Source organism: Hylobates moloch, unplaced genomic scaffold (genome assembly GCF_009828535.3).
Source record: "Hylobates moloch isolate HMO894 unplaced genomic scaffold, HMol_V3 SCAFFOLD_8, whole genome shotgun sequence".
NCBI classification, from domain to species: domain Eukaryota; kingdom Metazoa; phylum Chordata; class Mammalia; order Primates; family Hylobatidae; genus Hylobates; species Hylobates moloch.
The window spans coordinates 54,243,419-54,253,957 of NW_026652283.1; the positions used below are offsets into that span (position 1 = coordinate 54,243,419).

The window sequence follows — 10,539 nt, forward strand, 5'->3', positions numbered from 1 at the left end:
GCCGCCACCGTCCCCAGCCGCCACCGTCCCCAGCCGCCGCCGCCCCTCCCCGCCACAAGTCTGGCCGCCGGCGGCGGGCGGAGGAGGCTCGAGAAAAGTGCGGGCGGAGTAGGGGCGGGGCTGTCTCGCGGTCTCAATTCACGGCAGGGGACAAGCGGCCGGCGAGCCCGGGCGTCTCGGGTCAACACGCCACCCCGGGGAAGCGCGCCCCCACCTGGAGCGCGCCCCCACCTGCAGCGCCCCGCGGCGGGCGTGACGGGCCCAGGAGGAGGCTCGCTAGGGCGCCTTCCTGCGACGCAGCCTCTTTCTAGCTCTAGGCCCCGCTCCGCCGAGTGCTGAGCCCTGGCAGCCGGTGAGTGCTGAGCTCTGAGCTCCGAGCTCCGAGCTCCGAGCGCCGGGGCGGGGGGCCGAGGGCCGATTCCCGGGCAGTGTGGCTGCGCCGCTCCGGGCGCCCGGCCGCGGCCTTTTTTTTTTTTTTTTTTTTTTTTTTTTTAAGCCAAGGGAACAAAATGTTCCATCAATGAGCCAGGAATACTGAGGAATCCCCGAAAGATTGAAAATAAGATTATGGGCTGGTTTATAGCAGAATGAGCAGGGCTGAATAACAAACTAACAAAAAGGAAAATTATAAGACATGGAAAATGGATCTAAACATTGCAACATTTGAATGACAAAAGCTGTATAAACAAAAACCAGCAAGAATGATGGTAAGGGTTGGGGAGTTAAAAAGAAGAAAATGTCCCAAATTTGCACCAAAACACATCTTACTAAAAGGGCCCACTTAGAGTTCTTAAAATAATTAATGAAAAAAGATCCTGTCCTAGGTAAACTCTAGGAGAAAGAGAATCAAGAGATTTTTATATGGAAATGTTATCTATAAAACAATGGAAATTAGTTTGCCCTTGAATTTCTCAATGACTCCTGCAAAATGAACAACGAATTACAAAAAAGATGTCCCAGATTCTCATCCCCAACAGATGAGGCAACAGACATTGAGCACATACTATGTGCGCTCTACACAGATTATCTCATTTTCTTCCCAATAACTCTGAAAAAGGTACAATTATGATGCCCATTTTAAAGTGAAGAAACTGATATACAGATGTGAACCAGAATATATGAAAGAGTGATAGGCAATACAACATAAAATATATTATTGAATCAAAAAGTTATTGGTGCATAATATAAAAAAGAGAGTTTTTACAAAGATATTCTGGAGCTAAACCCCAGCTTGATAACTGTAAAGCAAGTGTCAGACGCTGTGTGAAGTTGCTTCATTAGAAAGACTCCACTGGGGAACAGTAGCTACCCTTACAGTCCCCACTTGATTGGATTTGCAGTAACCAAGACCTATCAGTCATCTGTGGCAGCTGATCTGTGAAGTGAATGGGAATGAGGTGGGAACCATCACAGTAGCATCTTTCTCTCCTTTGATGGTAACACTTATCGCTGCAATTCTCCAGGAATGTGGCGTTGCTTTTGATGTACTGTTTTGGCACCCCACTTGGTACTTCCTACTGGAATAGCCCTTACACCATGGGTGAGTGTACCAATGTAGGAATTCTGCCAGTTGCTAAGATTACCTATTCCAGCTATTCACTTGGCAACTAGGGCCCTTGACCACAGGATGAATTCACAGTTCCACTAGCCCTGCCCCAAAGGTGAACCTGGGCCAGAATTCAGTTCATTTGTCACCCAACCTCTATAAGCTCAAAATGTTGATGGCAAACAGCAACATTTTGGGTCCCAGAAATTAGTGTTAGTTTGGGATTTGCATATGATAGTCACTAAAAAATTTGGGTATTTCCTTTTCTGCAGAGCAATTATCTATAAGGGAGCACAAACTCTTTGGGGAGATGAAAGTTTGCATGCAGTCTTAGGTACAGTATTTCCACAGCGTCCTTATTCAAGAATATTTGGGCTATGCTCAAAAGGCTGTGGATCTGAGATCTGATTTAGTGCTGGTAATGGGATGACAAGTTGTATCTCTCTTGCTCAGGAGAGGTCTCTGTTCCCCAGACATAAAGCTGTGTTTTGTGGGTTGTTTTTTGTTTTTTTTTAGAGAGACAGGATCTCACTCTGTTGCCCAGGCTGGAATGCAGTGGCATGATCATAGCTCACAGAAGACCCGAAGACCTGGGCTCAAGCAGTCCTCCCTCCTCAGCCTCTTGAATAGCTAGTCATGCATGCTCCATCACACTTAGCTAATTTTTTATTTTTTATTTATTTATTTATTTTTACTGTTTTTTGGAGGGGGAGGTAGGGGTCTTGCTATGTTGCCGATGCTAGTCTCAAACTCCTGGACTGAAGCAAAGCTCCCACCTTGGCCTCCCAAAATGCTGGAATTATAGGCATGAGTCACTGCCCGGCCTGGATTTGTTTTTGTTATACAAACCAAAAAGACTTAATGGGTTATTTGTTGAGTTCATTCCTTGGGTTCCTAAAATTACTTAACCACATCCAGAGAGCTCCTGGGTCAGACCAATGTGTTTTCCACCCTGCTGCCTATTATGATGACTGGAGCCCACTGTTCTTCTGGTAATTAACTCCCTCCACATGAATGCCTCCCATCCTTGCTTGTCTGTGGGAGTGTATTTTAATTTGCAGCTGCTCCTTCCAGCATTCCTGCCCTAGAAAACAGCCGAGATACAGAGAGAGAGAGAGACCCAATTTGGGCCCATCGGATGCCGTTGTTCAAGTCTATTTCCTGCAGCAATGACTCCAGGCCTTTGCCATTGCTCTTACCGTTCTTACCCTACTCCTGCTCTACCACTAGATGACTTTGCTCCAAACCACCCAGAGCAAATGGAGGCTCTCATACATGAACCCCCTCAACTTTGAGCCCAGTCCTCTAAACTAGTCCCCATCATGTCTTTCCTTCTGGTCTCGGTCAATGAGGGGGTCATCCATCCTACTGTTGATTTTATCCCCCTCAGCTCCTCTAGATCATGACCTTACCCTTTGGTTACTATTACACATATTCAATACCTCTTCACAGACTACTTTCCTCTAGCATAAAATTATGCTCTGATCTTACATACACATAACACAGAGGAGAAAGACAGCAGGAAGGAGAAATAAACACTTTCTCTTGAACTACTACCTCCCACTCCAGCCTTTCCTTTGTGGCCAAATCCTTAAACAGTCTACACTCAGTTTTTTTCCACCTTTTCATCCACCATTCACTGCTCAGTCCATAGCAATCAGCCTGCTACTCAGGACTTCTTTCTTTTACCAAAATTATCAATGGCAAACTTACTAATTGACAAGTTTTACAGACTTTTCATCTTACATGATCTCTGCTGTTTACTGTTGGTGTCTCCTCCCTTTCTGAAAAATCTCTCTTCTGTGGGTTTCTATGACGCTGTTGCACTGGGCTTGGCTCCTAGCATTCTTCTCTATTTCCTCCTTTTGTTATTCTGTTAATGCCCACGTACATTTAATACAGGGTCTGTCCTTGGCTCTTTGCTTTTTTTTTTTTGAGAGCAACTCTCGCTCTTGTCCCCCAGGCTGGAGTGCAATGGCGCAATCTTGGCTCACTGCAACCTCTGCCTTCCGGGTTCAAGTGATTCTCTTGCCTCAGCCTCCCGAGTAGCTGAGATTACAGGCGTCTGCCACCACGCCCAGCTAATTTTTGTATTTTTAGTAGAGACGGGGTTTCACCATGTTGGCCAGGCTGGTCTCGAACTCCTGACCTCAGGTGATCCGCCTGCCTCGGCCTCCCAAAGTGCTGGGATTACAGGCATGAGCCACCACACCCAGCTGGCTCTTCACCTTTTTATCCATTGCCCTTTTCCTAGGTCAGCTTTCTCATTCTCATAGTTTCAGCTTTGGCTAATGCCTTCCAAACGGCATGTTCATTCAAGCAACAAATATCTTTTAGCTCCTACTGTGTGCCAAGTACTGTCCTAAGAGATGGGACTATAACAGTAAGCAAAACAAAGTTTCTGTTTTTCTGGACATTACCAAAGACAAGCATTAAGCAGATAAAATATATAATATATGATGTCAAGTAATGATAAAGGATCTTACAAAAAATAAACCAGGATAAGACAGTGAGAATGGGGCTGCTGTAAATGGAGTATTTAGAAAACACTTTTGTTTAACCTGTATCATACTGGCTCTCAAAGTGTGGTTCCAGACCAACAGCATCACCTGGGAACTGGCTAGAAATGCACATTATCAGGCCTCACTCGACCTGCTGAATCAGAAAGTAGGGGTGGGGGGATGAGTCCAGCAATCTATGCCTTAACAGGCCCTCCAGGTGATTCTGATGCATGCTGTAGAGGAGTTTCCCACCTCTGTTGCCCCAAATAGATTACAGGTGTGCAGTCTGATACTAATATTCTCAGCCCATAGGAATAGCTTTAGGGTTGGGGGTTAGAGAGATGCCAGGAACCTCCGGACCAAAGTAGCGTACACCCAGACTTTTCAGAAGGCAACCAAGTGGGATCGGCTGGCATGCCACAGGCCTCCAGGTGGCATGGTAAAAGCCATCCATTGATCTGCTGCAAGAAGCTAAGCGCTGTCAAGGACCTGCTTCTGCCCTCACTTCCGGGTGAAGTTTGTGGTCCCTTGCATATGGAGACTGCACAGCATAGAGCGAGACAGGTGGAGAATCTACTCCAGCTGCACCATGACAGCTCTTCATAATGCATGTGTTGGGCTCCCTAGAGCTTCTTTCCTTTCCTTTCTTTTCCTTTCCTTTCCCTTTCCCATTCATTCATCCATTCTTTCACTCACTCGTTCATTCAATTCATTCATTTATAAATAGAGACAGAGGTCTCTCTAGGTTGCCCAGGCTGGTCTCAAACTCCTGGGCTCAAGAGATCCTCTTGCCTTGGCTTCCCAAAGTGCTGGGATTACAGGCATGAACCACTGTGCCCAGCCTCATTATTATTTGAAATACATTTATTTTTATAAATTTATTTATTTTTGAGACAGATTCTCGCTGTGTCACCCAGGCTGGAGTGCAGTGGCGCAATCGCGACTCACTGCAACCTCCACCTCCTGCGTTCAAGCCATTCTCCTGCCTCAGCCTCCCAAGTAGCTGAGACTACAGGTGCGTGCCACTATGCCCGGCTAATTTTTTTGTATTTTTAGTAGAGACAGGGTTTCACCATGTTAGCCAGGATGATCTCGATCTCCTGACCTGATCCACCCACCTCAGCCTCCCAAAGTGCTAGGATTATGGGCGTGAGCCACTGTGCCTGGCCATTTTGAAATAAGTTTAAAGAAAAAGTTGATTAGATTTGAAACCCATTCATATTATCACAAGAAATATCAAAATTACATTTGTTGATGACAGAAATTAGATTCTTTAAGTTCAACTGTTGTAAATTTTTAAGTGATTGTAAAAATGATTTTTAAAGCTTTTAAAATAGTGTGAACACATTTCTCATTCATGGTAACAAAAATTTAGAGTTCATTATTTAAAAAATTTTGATTAGGAATTTTATGTAGTCATTTCAAACATGAAATTTATATCTGTGGGAGCAAACTCAAGATTCTATTTTAAAAATTTAAAATATTTGTATACAAATTTAGTTTACTGATATTGGATCCCTAACACTTTTTAAAACAATGATTATATATCAAAAATTAATTTTTTCACCAAGCCCTATACAGATACCCTCAAATCCCCTCAAGTTGCCCCAGTATGCTATTCAAATAGTATCATTTTCTGTCCTTTAATGGGAAAAGACTGGAAGCACTGCGCTAGGATCACCCTCTCTCTCTCCCTGTCTGTCCCCTCTTCCCTCTCCACCCCTTCCCTCCCCGCCATACTTCTTCCATAACACTGAACTATAAAGGGACAAAATAGAGTCCTCAGGGTCACACAAGCCACCAGAAATAGGAAATGTATCTCTTCTTTTTTTTTTTTTTTTTGAGACGGAGTCTCGCTCTGTCACCCAGGCTGGAGTGCAGTGGTGCAATCTTGGCTCACTGCAACCTTTGCCTCCCAGGTTCAAGCAATTCTCTGCCTCAGCCTGCTGAGTAGCTGGGATTACAGGCACCTGCCACCAGCTAATTTTTTGTATTTTTAGTAGAGATGGGTTTCACCATCTTGGCCAGGCTGGTCTTGAACTCCTGACCTTGTGATCCACCCGCTTCAGCCTCCCAAAGTGCTGGGATTATAGGTGTGAGCCACTGTGCCCAGCCCAGAAATGTATCTTTAGTGAAAAAAAACCAGAAAGATGATAAAGTATATTGAAACCATCGCTGGCCAGGATCGCTTCACCATGTACTGTTTCCTCTTCCATGGTTTTCTTTTGAAAATCCAGCACAGGATGCTGGAGCCACAGTCAGCAGCTAGTGAGTCAGGATCTTGGCTTCAGAAACATAATCCCTCCTGAACTTTAAACCTAAATATTTCATTGTCCACTGTACATTTCTAGACAGATAACCTGCAGACACTTCTAGCTCAATACCTCTGAAGCTGAACTTGGCCCACCCACCTTTACACAAAATCTGTTTCCTTTTTTGTAATCCCTCAGTTGGATGTCAGCCCCATTCACCAATCACTTTGATTAGAGTCCTGAGAGTCATCACTTTTCCCTGTAAACATAACTCATATCCTCCCTCTCACCTGGACTGTTGCAAGAGTCTCCCCACTGGTCTCTCTGCCTCCATCCTCTTCCCATTTCTTTTTTTTTTGAGATGGAGTCTCGCTCTGTCGCCCAGGCTGGAGTGCAGTGGCATGATCTCAGCTCACTGCAAGCTCCACCTCCCGGATTCACACCATTCTCCTGCCTCAGCCTCCTGAGTAGCTGGAACTACAGGTGCCCGCTACCACGCCTGGCTAATTTTTTTATTTTTTTTATTTTTAGTAGAGACGGGGTTTCACTGTGTTAGCCAGGATGGTCTTGATGTCCTGATCTCGTGATCTGCCCACCTCGGCCTCCCAAAGTGCTGGAATTATAGGTGTGAGCCACCGTGCCAGGCCCATCCTCTTCCCATTTCAATTCACCTCCCACCTTGTCCATAAAGTGACTCTTCTCAATTGCAAATCTTACCATTTTCCTTGTTCACAATGTTTCAATAGCTTCTTTTGGCAATAGATAAAATATAAGTTCTCTTATATGGTATAAAAGGCTTTTCATTTCTTGGGCTGCCTAGCTCTCCGGCCTCCTCTTGTGCCAGTTTGTCAAGCCACTGACTGACCTGCTATCTTTTGTACTGTTTCCTCTGGCTGGAAGGTCCAGCTCTCAAAGTCCACCTGAGGATCACCTACTCATCCCAGTATGGCCCAAACTGGATCCCCTCTGACTCCACTCAGGTAATGTTACTCACTCCCTTCTTTGTGTTCTCACAGTACCATATAGATCAGTGGTTCTCAACCAGGAGCAATTTGTTTGATGCCATGGGGAAAACACTTGGCAATATCTGAAGATAATTTTGGTCACCACAACTAGGGATGAAGTGCTACAGGCATCTGGTAGAGGCCAGGGATTCTGCTAACGATGCTGCGATGCTAACAATGCTGTTACAATGTACAAGACAGCCCTCCACAACAAAGAATCATCCAGTCCAAAATGTCAGTAGTGCTGAGGTTGAAAAACCTGGACGTACAACACTTTATCACACTTGTCTGTTTACACATCTGTCTCTCCCTGTTATACTATGCGCTCCTCAAGGGCATGCACCATGTCTTACCTTTAAATCCTCAGGGGTGAGCAGTGCAATACATGTAGTAGGTGCTCACTAAGTATCTATGGAGTGAATTAATGAGATAGAAGTTAAATAAGTCTCATCTCGTCCCTGCACCTAACAGGCCAACACCTGCATTTCAAAGCAAAGAGTGTAGGAACATAAGATGCTTGGGGTCAGAACAGTTAGGGGATGTGGATCAACCAAAGCAGCCGCAACTTCTGATCAGTTGCTAAGCCTACTAAGGTTGAGCTCTCCATCTTTCTTAAGTCCTCTATCCCTTCATAGTCCCCACTCCATAACCCCATGAGACTACCAAACTATTTTGATTTTCTCCCTCAGAAATATTTCCTGAATCCAAGCCATTCCCACTGCCAAAGCTGCAGATCAGGCTCTCAGTTGTATCACCTTCCTAGACCACTATTGTGCCCTCCTATTTAATCTCTCTGCCACCTACAAATTGAGAAAGTCAAATTTAGTAAGTCCTTATAGTTTCCAGCTCTAAAATAACAGGATTTGTAACATCATGTAGTGCCAATCAATTCCAGCCTTTCCATTAAATAATCCAAATGAATCAGTATTCATGCATTCACTTATTCATATGGATATAATACTTCAAAACACTAACTGGGAATAAGTGTAATACTTTAGAAAGCCTTGCACTCTTTCATAATCTTTCATCTTGGAAACATAAACTCAAAAATAAACAGCTTTAATTGATCCTCCCTTTCTTCTAGTAACTCAGTTCCCACAGATGTCAGTTTCTTAACAAATCCAAACAAGGAGTAAAGTATTGAGAGTTTCAGAATGTGTGCATATCATATTTTCAGCAAAGGGATGAGCACACTTTCAATTAAAAAGGAATCTAAAAGAAAACAGCAGCATCCCTGTAAAAGTAGATGAGGACAGCCAGCTGGACTTAGCTGCTAACTCAGCACTCCCTTCCCCAACTCCTCCACCTTCCAGCCATGCTGCATTGACCTTTTTATCATGGAATGGTATGCAGCTTCTCTGATTTTGTCATTGTCACTCATAATCCCAGCAGACTTGTGTTATAAGCAGCTGCTTATATTGCTGTTATGTACAGATATAGAAAATGAAGTAACGATTATGTAACTTGTCAGGGGTCAAAGAAGCCAAGGAAACTGAGCAAAGGTGACTGAGAACAAGTGCCCAGCATGGGCTCCAACACCCAGTAGGGCCTTTTCTCATTGGTTTTTCTCCTACAAGGAATTTCTCTCTTATTGAAAGACAGTACAGTTTGGGGAATATCATTTGACCAGATATCCTGCTCCATTCTTGGAGTAAAAAACAGGTGCAATTTTAGTATAAGAGTCTAGCTAGGGATGCGGATGAAATTAATTTATGACAGGACCAGGCTGAGGAAAAATACCAATAAATGCTACAAATAGTTTCTCACTTTTTCTAATAGGGAAATCTCTACAGGATGATAAAGATGCTAGCTGCGTTTAATAGCAAATGTTAATTTGGGGGAATATGAAATAATCATGATACCTTTCTCTCTTTGAGCCAAACACAGCTTTGGAATTTTTCTCACTGTAGTGTTGTAGGCAGAAACTATCAACTGAAGCAGGCCTTTGCGAGGAAATATTTGTCCTCCTTAGCCCATGCAACGATCAGGTTTAGACAGTAAAAAACCTATTTAAATGACTGGATTGCTCATCTTTTATTTACTTTATTCCCAGTGGCCTAACCTGGAACATATAGAAGAAAGTAGTGGAATGGTTTGTCCAGACGTACTTCAGCTACTTCAGGTCCTCAGTCTTTAATAAGGTTTTGGGAGAGAAAAAAAGCTATTGCTGTGTGAATTCAATAAATATTGAAAAATTTTAAAAATCAGCATTATTTCTGCCATCATGTGATCTGAACTATCTGACTAGTATCATAAATCTTGGGTGATGGGTTACCTTGACCAACCTCCCTTTCAGTAAGAAACAAATTATTAACAGAAAGTGAAAGAGAAATAAACCTATTCAATGTTTCAAGTCCCTCAGAAGAGGGTGAGGCAGCTCCCCCGTTCGTTGCTAGATCCAGCCTGGCCAATGAACCCTGAAAAAGCCCAACTCCTGCTTTCATCATGCAAGCACAGGACAAAGTGTCCCTTCCTAAAAACAGAAGTTAGACCAGACCCCTTCCTGCCTATGATTCTTCAAGAAGCATTGCATCATCATCAGGCGTAAGCATTAATAAAGACCCTAAATAATAACAGAGACAAAACACATCGCAAAGAGAGTTTTCTTTTATCCCCTTTAAAATGTAAATACTCCCAGGAGGAATCAGCCAACATTATTACGGGTTAATGCATATGTAGAACAACTACGGCCAGGATATAAAATAAGAAATAAGTAGGGAGGAGAGAAATGCATCCTTGAGACGACTCCAAGAAGGAAAGTTGGGGGTTGAGGGGAAATTTCTGATTTTACCTTAAAGTCACCCTAATTCGATGACCTTTTGTGGTTTTTTTTTTCTTTTTTACTTGGCCCTGCCCAAGCATGACCTAAAAAAAACCAAACAAACAAAAAAGGTTACTAACAACTGTTCCTCTCCACGGAAATCTGCAGTAAAAGGCAAAAGATGTATTCGTTTTGAAGAGAAACCAGAGCTTGCGATGAGCTTCTGTATCTCCGTCAGCCCTCTAGCATGACATTAGGAACCCTCCAGGCCTGAGTCTTCACAGCCCGGGCTGGCACCTGCAGACACGTACTGCCCGGGGCCGGCTCTCCCACCCAGGCCTCTCTCTGCTTCAGCGCCGCCCCGGCCGTGGGAGTCGGCGGGCGCAGTCCACAGCTCCACCGAGACACAGCCGTCGGGGTTCCGGGTGCGCCTCGCCACGGCCCCGCCCACGGCCCCGGGGTCCCGCCCCTCGCC

At 44.3% G+C, this 10,539-nt stretch overlaps 1 non-coding gene across 1 annotated transcript; it reads right to left on the reverse strand.

The window, feature by feature from the left end:
• Positions 1-10,163: 10,163 nt before the first annotated feature.
• LOC116474090 (U5 spliceosomal RNA) lies at positions 10,164-10,276 on the reverse strand. The gene has a single exon (XR_004249605.1). It is a non-coding gene; the product is annotated as a U5 spliceosomal RNA (small nuclear RNA).
• Positions 10,277-10,539: the final 263 nt, after the last annotated feature.